This window comes from Arvicanthis niloticus, chromosome 12 (genome assembly GCF_011762505.2).
Source record: "Arvicanthis niloticus isolate mArvNil1 chromosome 12, mArvNil1.pat.X, whole genome shotgun sequence".
In the NCBI taxonomy this organism is placed as follows: Eukaryota; Metazoa; Chordata; class Mammalia; order Rodentia; family Muridae; genus Arvicanthis; species Arvicanthis niloticus.
In genome coordinates this window covers 46,200,813-46,216,623 of record NC_047669.1, presented here as the reverse complement: position 1 = coordinate 46,216,623, position 15,811 = coordinate 46,200,813, and the positions used below count along the sequence as shown (strand labels likewise).

Sequence of the window (15,811 nt, the reverse complement as noted above, 5' to 3'; positions counted from 1 at the left end):
ATGCTCTATGACTTTCAAAATGACTCATCATGGCCTTGCTTGCTGCAGCACATATGGTTACCCTCTCATTTTGGCTCAACTAATTTTCAAATTATTACTTGGCAGAAGTTCCACATCCCTGGCTTCTATAACTTCTATAGGTAGCCTTTGAGATCCCAGCTTCATTCATATTGCTTAATGCACTATGTCTCTTAGAAAATCTGGCATAGCCACTCACTGCACGGACTTCTCATTTTATGTTTTGGTAGAAGCCTTTACTGCCTATAACTTTGACATTCTACATCCCCACAAAACTAGAGTCATGTGAACAATTTCAAGGTTTTCTGCCACTGGAAAGAGAAGTTGGCCCTTCTTGTGTTGTAACTTTAACAGTCTATGTGTACCAAGTAGCTGAAACAGTGAAATATTTTGCTAGGGGGCCCTGTATGAATAGGGTGTTATTCTTCTGTTTTCTCAAAGTGAAAACTAGCTTATGATTTTAAGCCTGCATCCCTTTGAACATATAAATGATTTTTGGCCACATTCTAAGACATCCTCAAGGTATCTTTCCTATTATTATGGGGCAAAATCCTTGGATTAGTTTTCAGGGAGCTAATATATTCATCAATCATACCCTTCTTGACTTGAAATATTACAAACAATTTTCTGGTAAAACAGCAGTTTTTTTTTTTTGTTTTTAATCTTTCTACTCTTCTTACACCTTTTTCTTGGTGTAATATTCTGTGTGGCTTCTATACTACTTTGAAACTACCGCCATTTGGTTTATGTTTTTAAAACGTAACTCCCTCAAGGTCTTGGCAACAGACAAAGGTAGAAATAAAGTATGTTCCATTTTGTACAATCCCTAATATACTCTTTCATTCTTTCTGGAACCTACAGAACATATTCTTCCTGGAACCTAGTGAACAATGAAACTTTTATCAGAATTCTAGTCTTCAAAACTCTCACCAAGAACCATCTATTAGTCTTGGTTTAAAGAATTCAAAGCTATTTTTGGCCCAGTTCTCCAATTTTTTTTCAGTCTTTAAACAAGCCAATTTCAGAGGCTTCTAAGTTACATGGACAGGAATGGTCCCAGCAATGTCCCACATTTGGTACAAATTTTCTCTGTTTGTAGCTTTCTTTCATCTTGACAAAATACCAGAAGAAAAAAATTAAAGTTAAAATTTATTTTGGTTCAAAGTTTCACAGATTTCTTAGTTTGATCTCCATGAGGTTGTAATGAGCCAGAAAATTATGGAGCAAGATCCATGCTAGATTAAAGGTGTTCATCTCATTTTGTGGCAAGGTGGAAGAGAGGAGAGCAGAGGAAAAGAGCAGAGACTACAAGAGAAGATAAGAGAGAGGGAGAGAATGAAGGAATGGGAGAGGTGAGAAGAGGGAAAGAGATAGGGGTTAAAACAAAGAAGAAGAGGGGAAGAGAGAGGAGGAGAAGAGATGGGAGGAGAGGGGAAGAGAAGGGAGGAAAGGGAGGGGAGAGGTGAGGAGAGGAAGAAAAGGGAAGATGAAACGAAGACTGCAAAAGGGAGGGGGAGATATTTCAGAGATCAGACACACCATTCAAGGTCCCACATTCAATGAACAACTTCCTTTGATTAGGACCTGTGTTTCAATGAATCTACACCTTTCAATGGTATACATCATTATGAGTCCATCAATATATTAATCTAGCAATAACATCAGGGTCCTTATGATATACTCTCTTGCTACCATTCTCAGCACAATATTTTTGTATGGGTAAAAATATACATACATGTTTGAGGAACATTTCCGATCTACAAATTACATTAGGTGTAGAACTATTAATCTTACATTAAAGAGGGCTTTGCTAGCTTATGACGTTTAAAAAGCTAGTTAATTTCATAAAACGTGCCAAAATAATTGTGTTGCTGTCACGTTTGCTTTTAGTTTTATACTGTAGATTTTATTATGGCGTCACTTATATGATTTTTAAAAAAACTTGTTTATTTCACGTATATTGGTGGTTTTGCCTACATGGCTGTGAGCTACCATACGGGTGCTGGGAACTGAAACTTTGTCCTTGAAAGAGCAGCTGGTTCTCGTAACAATGCAACCTTCTCTTTAGCCACATTTCTACCATTTTTGATGTTCTTTTTATGGTCTATTTTGGGAGATAAACAGGACAATAACTTTAACAATCTTCTTAACTGCAATTATTTTTTTCTATCGACATGAAATATGTTCCATATTCTAGTATCTCCAGTAAATGCCTCAAATCATAGTATTGAACCTTTTGTTTATATTGTACTTTCCTCTTTGTTTTTATTGTCAGGATTGATAACATTAGCTAGAGATTTTTCTTTTTTGCTTTCACCTGAGTAAAGCACTTGATTGCTTTTCTCTCACACATCTGGATTGTCAGCATCACTAGTCATGCACTTTTTGCACATGCCATTTGAGTAAAATAAAGGTTCCCTGAACACAGTGTTGTGAGATAACAAAAGTCAATCTGATGATGAACTGGTAGCTATAGATTTATAGATTCTAAAAATTTTCATGGAATCCTTTTGTTACACTTTAGGTAGTAAAATTTTAAAATTGAACTAGCTTATGCTTTCTTATCAATTATTTTCTGCATTATACTTAATTGGGATTCAATTTGCTCCTCATATTCACTTGAATATTTCTTCAGATGTCATATGAATGCCATCTTTTGTTAACTTTATCCTTCATAATTTAGATAGATATATGGTTTTATGAATGTCTCCCTAACTTTTTTAGTGGCATCCAACAAAACATGGCATAATAAAATTGCAGCTACCTTGTAGCAAACAAGTCTAACTAAAACACATTTAAATGTATGAAGCCAATTCATTAGTATTTATCTTTAATATACAAGAATTCTGATTTTACAGTCAGTCTATTAAATATCTTTACAGAATGTAAACTAAAACTGGTATTAAGTCAAAACATTTTTTTCTGTATGCTCTTATGTAATCTAAAATAACTGAGATAATTAGAAATTTAGATTTCATAATTTATGACAGTTGTTAAATTCTGTACTTGACTTTTTGTTATTCTCTGGCCTTTATTTTGAATTATTTCACTAAGAATATCACCCAATTTCTGTTTCACAGTATAGATCTTTTAGAAAAGATGACTTTTAAGGCATCTTTGTATGTGAAATGTATGATCAAAATTAAGTCAATAAAGATGTTTCTTTCTCCATGACAAGCTTAATACTTAAGCATTATCCACATATGTTAATAGTCAAATTTTTTTTTGTGGAATATCTAAGACAAACTTTTTTCTTTCAGGAATATATTGAGTTTCACACCCTACTCATTTTAAGATTAACATGTTTTACTATATGAGGAAAGTCAGCCTGACAATGGATCTAGCATAAAGAGAAGAGGAGGGTTAGAAAGTTTTGACAAGACATGAAGGGTCAAACTGTTTGAAGGATTTTATTCCTCAGTATTTTTGGCATATGACTAGTTAAATGTAGTATGTGTTATTTTAAGTCATAACAATGAAAGTTTAAATAATCCAACATTATAATTTGAATAAATATGTTTAACTTTTAATTATGTTATGTTCATGAAAAGAAAACTGTATATACATTATGTAAAGAGAAAGAAGTAGACATCAGTAAATACTTGACATGGCTATGAGCCATGTATTGATCTGGCTCCCCAACTTAACACTCATAGGTCATCTTTCACTGCAGAAACAGGTAGCTCCTTCTCTTCTTGATTCATATTGAGCAAAGCTGACAAAAGATATTAAGTGTTAATCTCTAAAAATTGTAAAATTGTTAACTTTTTTTGGGAAAAAATGTGGATGAAAGTAAGAATCTCGATTTGAAATTCATTTTGAGAGATGCATGGAATTGGAAACAACCTTGAGACATGAGGCATGCTGCTTTGATCCAAGTCATTCCTACAACCACTGGGGTCCAGAGAAGCAAGGGGCAGACTGTTTCCTGGGACTTTTAGCAGGAAGACCCACAGTACTGACAATTCAGTTTTGGGTGCCTCATCTCCAAAAGTATTGGAAACTATATTTCTGTTATGTTTATCCATTCGAGTTTGTAGTAACTCATCACAGTCTGCAATCTCAGACAACTCATCCAATTGCTATCTTGTATTCAGAAAACTGGCATAGGCTTGATCAATACTTGGACTGTAAGCTTTGATGTTTTAAATGTGATACAAAGATGAAGTACAATGATCTCACAAAAGAAAACTAATAGATATTTGTGATGGTTTATCTGTTTATGGGGAAGTTGCATTCCAAAACAACCTAGTTGTCTGCTTTTCTAGGTGAGCTTTGTATTTGTTTAAGTGTATTCGTATTTGTGTATTTAGTATCTTCTTTGGTTACTTCCCAAACCTATTACTCTAGAGTTCCACGTATTTGAGCATAGTCAATGTCTTATTTTCTTTTCTGGCAAATTCCACAAAACAATAGTTCATTTCAATTATAAATTTGTAACTGTTTTGGGCAAGGAGTATTTTTATGCTCTGCAATTTTAAGAAGAGAAATGCTTTATCCACAATCACTTCTATTCTTTTTTTTGAGTATTAGTTAAGCACATTATCAGTAGACTTTGAAATTTCTGATATTTATTTCACGTTCTTTTCTCTAAAATAAAAATTTAATGGGGACAACGTTTGAAGATGGCCACAATAACATAACACCTCACTCTCCAATAAGCCAAATCAACACCTGACTTCCCTTTGGCAAGATGCTTTGAGTTAAATTGTCAAATGGGCTGAGAATTACATTTTATTCTAACATTGTTTTCTCCTCCAACATTTATCTCACATTTTGGTCTATGTCTCTCTGCACCCAAAAGACTATTCCTATATTGGGCATTTGCAAAATTAAAAAGTGTGTAGTCCTCATTCTAAATACAATTTTCTTTCATATTCTTATGAAGCTAAATGTGTGTATTGAAGTTCTAGATGCCTTAGGGAAGCAGTGAACTTTGCAGTAATTAATTGAAAAGTTTTGGATTTACACAGGACATTTTTCAAATAAATCTTCACTTTTTATAAATGTTTGAAGACTAAATAAATAGGATGGACATTTGCATTACTATAATCCAAATAAGCTTATACTTGATTTTTAGCTTAGTTCTTTCTTAAGCTATGTTTACATAATGCTGTATGTATTAATAAGGGTTGCCTAGAGAAACAGAATCAAAAGAATATATATTTGATCAGACCAAGCTCAATGCTATAAAAACTTTGGAGATCACTGATGTTAATATAAGTTCTGATTCTAAAGGTTAAAGAGGTTGTAGTTATGATAACCAAGTGTAAGAAAAGAAAGCTACATCTAAGCTTTATATTAATATTTGTTCTAATCTTTTTTATTGGATGTTTTATTTACATTTCAGATGTTATCCCCTTACCCAATTCCCCCCAACCCCCTGCCCAGGAAACCCCTATCCCATCTCCCCTTCTCCTGGTTCTATGAAGATGTGTCTGTCCCCTCCCATCCAATCACTCCCACTTTTCCACCCTCAAATTCCTCTACATTGGGACCTCCAGCCTTCACAGGACCAAGGACCTTCTCTCCCACCTGTGCTTGACAAGGCCATCCTCCCCTATATATACAGTTGGAGCCATGGGTTCCTCCCTGTGTGCTCCCAGGCTGGTGATTTAGGCCCTGGGAGCTCTGGTTGGTTGGTATTGTTGCTCTCCTCATGGGGCCACAAATGCTTACAACTCCTTCAGTCTTCTTTCTCACTCCTCTATTGGGAACCTCATGATCAGTTCAGTGGTTAACTGTGAGCATCTGCCTCTGTATATCTCAGGCTCTGGCTGACCTCTAAGGAGACAGCTATATCAGGCTCCTGTCAGCATGCACTGACTGACATCCACATCAGCGTCTACCTTTAGTGACTGCACATGTGATGGATACCCAGGTGGAACAGTCTCCAGACGACCTCTCCTTCAGTTTCTGTCCTACACTTTGTCTTCAAATTTGTTCCCATGAGCATTTTGTTACTCCTTTTAAGAAGGACAGAAGCACCCATCCTATAGAGGGATAATATCCAATATATACAAAGAACTCAAGAAATTAAACTCTAGACAACCAAATAACCCTATTAAAAACTGGGTACAGAGCTACACAAAGAATTCTCAACTGAGGAAACTCAAAAGGCTGAGAAGCACCTAAAGAAATGTTCAATATTCTTAGTCATCAGGAAATGCAAATCAAAACAACCCTGAGATTCCACCTCACACCAGTCGGAATGGCTAAGATCAAAAACTCAGGTGATAGCAGATGCTGGCTAGGATGTGGAGAAAGAGGAACACTCCTCCATTGTTGGTGGGATTGCAAGCTAGTACAACCACTCTGGAAATCAGTTTGGCGGTTCCTCAGAAAATTGGACATAGCATTACCTGAGAACCCAGCTATACCACTCCTGGGCATATATATACCCAGAAGATGCTCCAACATATAACAAGGCCACATCCTCCACTATGTTCATAGCAGCCTTATTTATAATAGCCAGAGCTGGAAAAATCCCAAATGTCCTTCAACAGAAAAATGGACACAGAAAATATGGTACATTTACACAGTGGAGTATTACTCAGTTATTAAAAGCAATGAATTCATGAAATTCTTAGGCAAATGGATGGAACTAGAAAATATCATCCTGAGTGAGGTAACCCAATCATAAAAACCACACATGGTATACACTCACTGATAATTGGATATTAGCCCAAAATCTCACAATACCGAAGATACAACTCACAGACCACATGAATCTCATGAAAGAGGAAAACATCTAAGCTTTTTAAGAGAGAGAGAGAGAGAGAGAGAGAGAGAGAGAGAGAGAGAGAGAGAGAGAGAGGCGAGGTAGGAGAGGGAGAAGGAAAGGGAAAGGAAGAGAGGGGGTAGGATAGAAATTCTTACCTTTTCATCTGTCCCCCTCCCATCCTTAGCCAAACACACTGAATGATAAACACATGCTCACTTTGAGGGTGGGTCATTGCTAAGTCATTTAAATTCACATGCAAAGTTCCTCACAGCTATACTTGAAAGCAATACACTAGCAGTTCTTCCAGTATTCTTTAATCCACTTAAAACTGACAGTGAAATGAACCATCACACAACACAAATAGCACACTTTCTCGAAGAAAATCAGTACAAATAATAGAGAATTTTTAGCAAAATTTAACTGCTTGATTAATGAAATCTTTTTTCATTAGTTGGTTATGGTTTTATATCAAAATAGCTTAGGGACAAGTGTTAGTTTATTTTTCTCTTGTATCAAATAGAATTTAGAGGGAGTTAATTATAATTTTCTATTCCCTTTATTGTCCTACTTAAGCAAGTAATACATTGGTGATAAAAAGAAAGTAAAAAGTCTTGAGAGTAAATATATGTCAGCCTGAGACTCTAAGGCCATGTAAATATAGTGTGTTTTTAGCTCCAGTCCTCTCTCATTTCCACATCCTAGTTCCTCATCAGGAGAATGGTGTCACATGTCTTGTGGCATTAATGATAAAAAAAAATCCAAAAACAAACAACAACAATAAAAAGACCCCCAAAAGTAAATTTTACAATGTTACCATCTTCTTGACAAAGAAGAAAAGTACATCATTTAATGTTTGGCTGGCACATGAATAAATATTATGTCATTATTATCAAATGATCGCTAAAAACAACTGTCATGGTAATGTCTTGTGATGTAGTGACAAGGCTTTATATTTTGAAATGTTGTATCATTTAAGTGTGATTTAATTATGATATGAGAACATGCCAAGAGTATTGCACATGTAAAAACTTTGAATAAGAAGAACTGATTTGCAACACAGACTGAACAAATAAGTAGGTAAATCTCCTTTATTGATTTTATGAATAAAAATCCATGACACAGACAAATTGTGGGTTATATTGTTTTTCTTAAAATAATGTTTGTATTTTTTAGAACAATGGAACTGAGCACACCTTAGAGATTAAATAATAATCTCCATCTTTTTCATCCTAATATGGCAGTATCAACATATGATGCTAGGTGTTACAGAATCTGTAGTAGAGTTGATAGTAGAGTTTGAGGAGTAGAACATCTATTTCTTTGGCATTTGTGACTTCACAGGGAAACATAGGAGAATGTATACTGTATACCAATATCAGTACATTTGTACACCACATTGGTTTGAATGACTACACCCTCCAGGCTCTTGTGTTTGAATTCTTGGTCTCCAATTAGTGTAACTCCTTGAGCAGGAGCAGTGTCTTTATTAGAGGAGTTGTGTTACTGAGGGTAAACTTTGAAATTCCTAAAGCCCACGCCAACTGCTTGTCTCTCCTCTCTCCACCTGCTACCTACAGAACAGGATGAAAAGCTCTTAACAACTATTACTCCAGAGCCATGCTTCCTGTCATAATGATCATGATGTCATTTGAGGCTTAAAATCTTTAGTAAGTCCTTGTGGCTGGTATGTGCCAGGAGCTATGCCAAGCTCCTAGAGAACACTTGTGAAGGTGAGGGGCCTTTAGATGCCTCTTACTTTACATACAAATTTATACCTTCTACTATGTCATTCCACACATGTGTGGATAGTTTCTATTATAAAGAAATTGGCATGGTATAAGGCTTGGTGGATGCTACAGGTCTTTATAATTCTTTATAACAGATTCAGAATCATACATCAATGTTCGGTGCCTGCATGGCACCTCCGGTCAGCTCATGACCAAAGCCTTTATGACCCTGCCCAGCTTGCCAAAACCAGGGAGGTGTAGCTTGTCATAATGTTGACATATCAGAATTATTATGGAGTAATTGTGATGATTTTATTGCTTTAGATATTTTTAAGGGATTAATAAAAATGCATTCCATAAATGTATAGTATATAGCTATGTGTACAAACAGATTTTTATATATGAAAATGCTATCAAATGAGATGTATATTTGTTTGAAGGTTATATCATATTCAATGAAATTGTATAACCTACATAAACTGATATCAGTCATATGGGAACTTGGCTATACTTTTCTTTCTTTTCTCTCTCTCTTTTTTTTTTTTTTTTTTTGAGACAGGGTTTCTCTGTATATCTCTGGCTGTCCTGGAACTCACTTTGTAGACTAGGCTGGCTTCGAACTCAGAAATCCACCTGCCTCTGCCTCTCAAGTGCTGGGATTAAAGGCATGCGTCACCACTGCCCGGCCTTGGCTATGCTTTTTATATTTACAGGATTTTTCATTCCTAACCCCAAATGCACAGTGAGTGAACTTGTCCTCATTAGCCATATCTAATGCTAAGGAACCAGGAGAGCATGCAGTGGTTTTGAGAAACATTATATAAAACAGCATGAAAGAATACATTCCTAATTTGTAGGGCTTTAGTGACTAGCTTCACCACAAAAATCTTTTGTTTTTGTTTGAGTCTTAAAGTCTTTGGTAAGTCCTTGTGGCTGGTATACCCCAGGTGCTATGCCAAGCTCCTGGAGAACATAGGCAAGGGTGAGGAGCATTTGACTGCCTCTGTGATTACACCTGCTCCAGCTTCGCATGCTACTTGCTCTGAGTACTTATTTTTGTCCTCAAGTTCCTTTCATTATTAGGAATCATCATGCTTGAAAAGCCAGCTCTGCTGCTCCTCCGCAGAGTGAGGGAGGGAAGTGGCACATTTTGCAAATTTCAGTGCTTTTGAAAGGAATAATGAAAAGGAGGTGGTGCCGTTTTAGAAGGCGGGCTACAGATGGAACAAAAGGTTAACTCCAATTTCTGCTGAAAATAGAAAGTAAAAATAGTAATGATGATTTATACAAGAGTGGAAAACACAGCGAAGCAAAGTTATTCATTTAGAATCAGCAACTTCTTTTAAAATGGCCTCTGGTTGCTCAAAGGGTTTTATTTCACAAATTGGCAATCAGTAGGCACGTCTGACAACTGGTTTATTATGTGTCTTTTGCCAATTCCTTTGGAGCAACGGAGGAGCCTCAATGTTCTGGGGGTAGTTTCATTGAGCAAAAAAATATTCTCCATTGTTTGATTTAAAAGAACTCAAAGCTTTACTCTGCACTCAGTGGCTTTCTGTGTTTGCTCTGTGACTACTTTGTCTATCACAAGTGAGAGTCTTCTCGCATATATATATATATATATATATATATATATATATATATCTGCTGGGGATCTTATTCTGTAATAAAAGGATATACGAACATATATAAATTGCAATATAAATACCTTGCTTTGTGTCTATGACAGAATTTGGGCTAATAAAATATAAGCATACATGCCATTTATGAATGGGATGTATAACTGCAATAAAGAACTTGCTCTCCTTAGAGACTTCAGAAAACTGCAGGAGAGCTCTATGAATGATGGAAATACAAGTGAAATTCTGTTCTGAGCGTATCATGTGTGGCTTTGAATAGCAACTGAGAAATCCGAGAAGATTAGCTTTATTTATACTTTGTCAAGCCTTAATCTTGGCCCGTGCTTACTAACAAATAGCTTCAGATGCTCTTGAATTAAAAAAATGAAAAACAAATAGACAAACAAACAAACAGCAAAAGAAAAAAATTCCCTAGCCTTCTGCTTGCTAAAATGAAAGACAAAGATTGGAACTATATGAAGGCACCAGGGATGACATATATGGTACATTAAATCTCCTAATTTATACTTGATATATTTTTTTCTGTTATGACCAGGCTGTTTATTTAAAAGCATGTTGAGAAGCAATTCTCTAAGTCTGGAATCTTAGTCAACAGTTTGATGATGGGGGCTTGGATATCTAGTTCTTACAGTTCTTACAATTATGATGGCATGGCAAATATAAAACTGTTTAAAACATCCTCTCTTCATTAATAAAATACCCTAGATAAAGATGTTCTTGGACTCCTTGAACAAACAATACCATACATCTGCATGAATCATGAATATAAATCAAGTGGTTTTTTTTCTTCTTGGTGTGTAACAGGCACTTTTGAGATGGACACTCATATTCTGATGTACAGATATGGAAATCTCTGACGTGGGTGAAATTGGAGATACAAAGATACTGTCTTGGGAATAATATTATTGTGGTAGATGATACATATTTGCTTTTAGTGTCTTCCCTGAATTTTTTTTTGCAGAGGTCAATGACTTCCCACTTTCCTTTGTAACTATGACAGTGGTGTGACTAATAAATATGATATCCGTGCCATTTAAACTTTCCAAAATCGCTCTTCTCAAAGACCATAGACATGGCCTTTTTTTTTTCTTTTTCTGTTTGCTGCAAAGGAGGTCTGATGGTGAAAAAGTTCCAAGACAGTGTGCTCATTGAAGATGATGTGGTGAAAGCCTAAGTTAGGGGAGACATAGCTGGAAGGGCACACCTTTGGGCTGGCAAAATGACATTTTAGGTAAAGATGCTTAATTCCTGAGGGTGCAGGTCTGATGACTAAAATGTGGTTCCCAGAACTTATCTAATGGTGGAAGGTCAGAACCAACATCATATAGTCTGGTACTATGTCATATGTGTCCTTTGTAATAAAAATACATACAGTTAAATTTATAAACAGAAGCATATTACATGTACTGTTAGCTAGATTACTTTGATATTAGGTAATAACCCTAGATAACCTTAGATGCATTGGCTTTTTCTTAACTTATAGGATTTCATGTGAATTTATTTTCATGTGTCTAAGTATAATTCAAGTATTTCCTCATTGTTATGATAAAAAAAAGAGTCTGACATTAGTACATGTGTGAATTATTATATCTTTATTCTTTGTTCTGTATGTAGCCTAGTAATTAGGTTTTTTTCTAAACAAGATTAGCAATGAATTGTTTACTAAATTTTATGTAGGGTTGGTCACATTTTGATGTGGACTCGTGTTTTAAATACTTTATTCAACAAGTATTTTAAAGTACATTTCAAGAATTAGTTTTTATCCCAGTATAATGCTTCTTCATATTATAACACTCATAGAGATATGAGTGAAAATACTTATAACACCTTCTTTGCAAGTAAATGAAAGGGGTAAGAAAAATTGAAGTTCTTGTGAGAAATGGAATGGTGAGGCTAGCTTCCTCTCTTGTCATCCGTCTGTCTCACTCACTTCCTTCCTTTAGATTCTTTTAGTACCGCTCCCATTTCCTCCCAACAGCTGGTGGTCTTATCTCGTAATGATATACACCACATTAAAAAATCCAACTACTTTAAATATTCTATTCTGTAAGGATAAGCATATGGTTTAAAAGATGGAAACTGCTGACTATGTGATTACATTCCTGTCTGCCTGGATTGTAGAGGATTATTAAGCTTTTCATCTTTCTTTCGGTGGACTTCCTTTGGGGACTGGGTACAAGGAGATGAGGTGAGCAGAAGACCTTTTATTCAGCACATGATTGGTTTTGACCCCAGGCACTCTCCATTTTCCTCATCTGAAGTTGATAATTGAAATTGTTAGTCACCTTCCAGGTCATTATGGAACATGCTTACATCTGAATCTTAAAAGAAAAACATTCTGTAGGTTTTGTAGTTTATTTTCTACTTTAAAAAGTCAATTTGGTCCTTGTTATAAGCATTGGAAAGGAATTAAAACTTGTCTGAAGTCTATTTTACATATCTTATCAGCTATATGATAATGGAATACTCCTCTATTTATTAAAAGACCTCAATCAGAGTCTATGCTAAGAGTGGCGTTGTACTGATGGCATGTGACAGTGCATGTAAAGTCCTTTGCTAGGGACTCATAATCTGCGATTGCCATTAGTTCAGCAAGTAATTTAATACATAACAAGAAACAGAAAATATGAACAAGGTATATTTAGTAGGGTCAAGCAATTTGTTTAACAAAACAAACAAACAAACAAACAAACATCTGATTTTTCATTCAAGGAAGGAGAGTGTTTGGAAGGAAAATGTTTGGCTGTAGGCAGGCTCCAGGACATCAGTTCTGTCTCACAGTGTCACAAATTTAATTCACAGCAGTTTCACATACACAGAAAGTACAAGAACATAGTTTGATCTAAGTGAGCCCACTGGATTTTCAAAATAAATTCATGAGTTTGTGTTTTTAAGTGATTGAAACTTGTGGATCCCTTATGAGTTCACACAGTTTTCCTCTATTTGTTGGAAGCCTGAGTGTTTGAAGAAAATGGTTAAAGAAAACCATCATGTTTACTTCTCTCAGAACTCCAAGGTTAGTTTTCCAAAACAAACAAAACTGAAGCAAACATGTAACCCATGACTAGGGTATAATGTAAATTTTAGCTTGGCATCCTGTAAGTTTGAAAATTCAAAATGTTGTCTTTAATATTATGGTATTTATTGAAATTCCATGGATGGACTCAATAAATTTAGTTTGTTTCTAATTTTCATTCAGAATAATCGTAATTCCACTATTATTTACTGAGAGATTACAAAACTAGTTTCTTTTTTTTTTTTTATTAGATCTTTCATTTACACTTCAGATACCATCCCGTTTCCCCATTCCCCCCCCCCAGAAAACCCCTATCCCATGCCCCCTTTTCCTTTTTGCATTTATACATTTTTTTAAGAAATGTTAATCATAGGCTTTATAAGTTTGGTATTGTTCAATCAGAGGTGTAACCCACTACCCAACCTAGATATATCAACTATCTTTGACTGGTGGAGATACATAAACATCTGCTTCCCTGTTTCCCCCCTCTATCTCTCTTTCATCACCTAGCTTCTCCTCTCCTTCTTCTTCTCCTCTTCTTACTCCTTTTCTTCCTCTCAGTACTCCTCCCACCTTAGCTCCTCCTACACATCACCCTTCCTGTTAAAAGGAAACTTTTCTCTCAAAATACAATTAGAGCATAATTATGCCTATTTGTACCAGTGAGGTACAAGATAGTCCTAATACCCAGTTCATCCTTTTGTTGACTAACCAGCACCTCTGTCATCTATCCTAATTAAAACACTTAGTTCTGAACCTGGCTTTTTCCTTGGCTTTAGGATGAATGTCAGCTGATGACCATACACTCAGATCTTTTCTCTCAAAGTAAATAGCTATAAGTTTTCAACCCCATCAGAAATCCAGAATGACTGAGTTGACTATAATTGTGGGAAGCACCAAGCATAGCTTCTAAAACTTAGCCAATTTATAGAGACCTCTGAACACCTGGACACTCGCTCTACTTCGAAACGTTGGAGCATCTGTTCTTCTGCCTTCTGGCCCAGGATCATCTGACAGACCTTAGTGCTGCAGAATTATTAAGGGCTGATTACTCTGTCTAGGCAGATATAATCAGTCGACTATTCTGCAAGTGTGTCCTTTTCTGGACAGTAATTTGTCTATAGAAGGAAAGTGGCAATTCTTGCCTAGTGGCTGTCTCACCACAACTGGAGTAACTCCAAGGATGCTCAATTTCTTCTTAGAGTTTAACATAGGAAGCTGTCCGGATCAGACAGGTCTCTAATGAAAATGAACATTAATACTGAAATGTTTGTCATGTCAATTCTAAGGATTTCTGATGTTTTGAAAACCAGCTATCCATGTAAGGTAATCTGGAGTGTTGCCTGTTAACTCCACTCAGCTATTTCTAAATAAAACATAGAGAACACCCTTATAATAAACTCCAAGTCATGAATTTGCTATAGTCCCTTAACTCACAGGCTGACCATCTCAAATCAGTTAAAAAAGTTAAAGAAGGACTGGGTCTAAGCTTTGTATTCCTAAGTGTGTTATACTGGTACAATGCCTATGAGAGTAACAATATTCATCTCACTCTTATATCACTAAAAAGCTCATGCCAATGAAAACCTTAAAATTTGTAAACAAAGTAAATTGGTGCCATTTAAGAATTTATATCTTCATCTTGATATTAATTATACAGATTTCTACTAATAGGTTATGGCTATGCAATAAACCCTAGCTAATCCTCTCTATTCCGACAAAACCACTACTTTTTCCTAGGGAGACAGCCCAACATTTACCACCTTAGTCCCCATGCCCAGGGAATAGGGGCGCTGACTCATCATTAGCTTCTTCAAGCTGATTATGGGCGTTGAGATATTAGAAGAGGGGTGGGGGGGAGTGCAAGTTGACAATCCTCTGATGCTGTGTCTTCGCTGCCTCCAGATAGAATTCACGGACCTCAGAGGTTTGAGCAGGTCTGCCCAGCTTGCTTGTTGAGTAGATACACCAAGGTTGATCATTCTGCAATATACAATTCTCAAAACAAATTTTAGTATCAAGATAGGTTTTTTTTTTTTTTTTAAAGAGGGCTGACATTTTATTAAGAATGTTGGTTCTAACTGCTTTTCTATTTTTCCCCTTTTATTGGATATAATATTTACATTTCAAATTTTATCCCCTTACCATATTTCCCCCACCACCCAGGAACCCCTTATCCCATCCTCCCTCCTCCTGCCTCTATGAAGGTAAAACTAGTTTCTTTAAAAATATTTTACACCCTATTAAAGAGTTTAGGAAAACATGAACATTTACTTAAGAGCTTATACACCATTAAAAAATGATCAAAATTATTAACAGTTTGGGGGCTGAGAAAACAGTAACACAAGAAGTAAACTCAGAATCTTGGTCTAATTTTTTCTTAGCACTTTTTATGAAAAAGAACTTCACTATAATATGAGAAGCAATTTATAATATGAAAATAATACATTATAATGTAATATAATATAGTACAAAATCTATAAGATAAGATATATAGTATAAGATATATTATGATATAATATAATATGAGATATAATAAAATATATATAATATAAGATACTAGTTATAATATATATAAGAAATAAAATAATTTCCTACATTTTATTGTATAAATTCATATTTATATTTATAAAGTAAATTCATATTTTCAGATTAAATGAAAGAAAATTATCTATTTCAATAACGA

General features: G+C 35.4%; 1 pseudogene; it reads left to right on the top strand.

Moving 5' to 3' along the window:
- LOC143443990 (rho GTPase-activating protein 20-like) overlaps nt 1–11,283 on the top strand; it is a 44,504-nt pseudogene extending 33,221 nt beyond the window's left edge.
- The last annotated feature ends 4,528 nt before the right edge of the window (nt 11,284–15,811 follow it).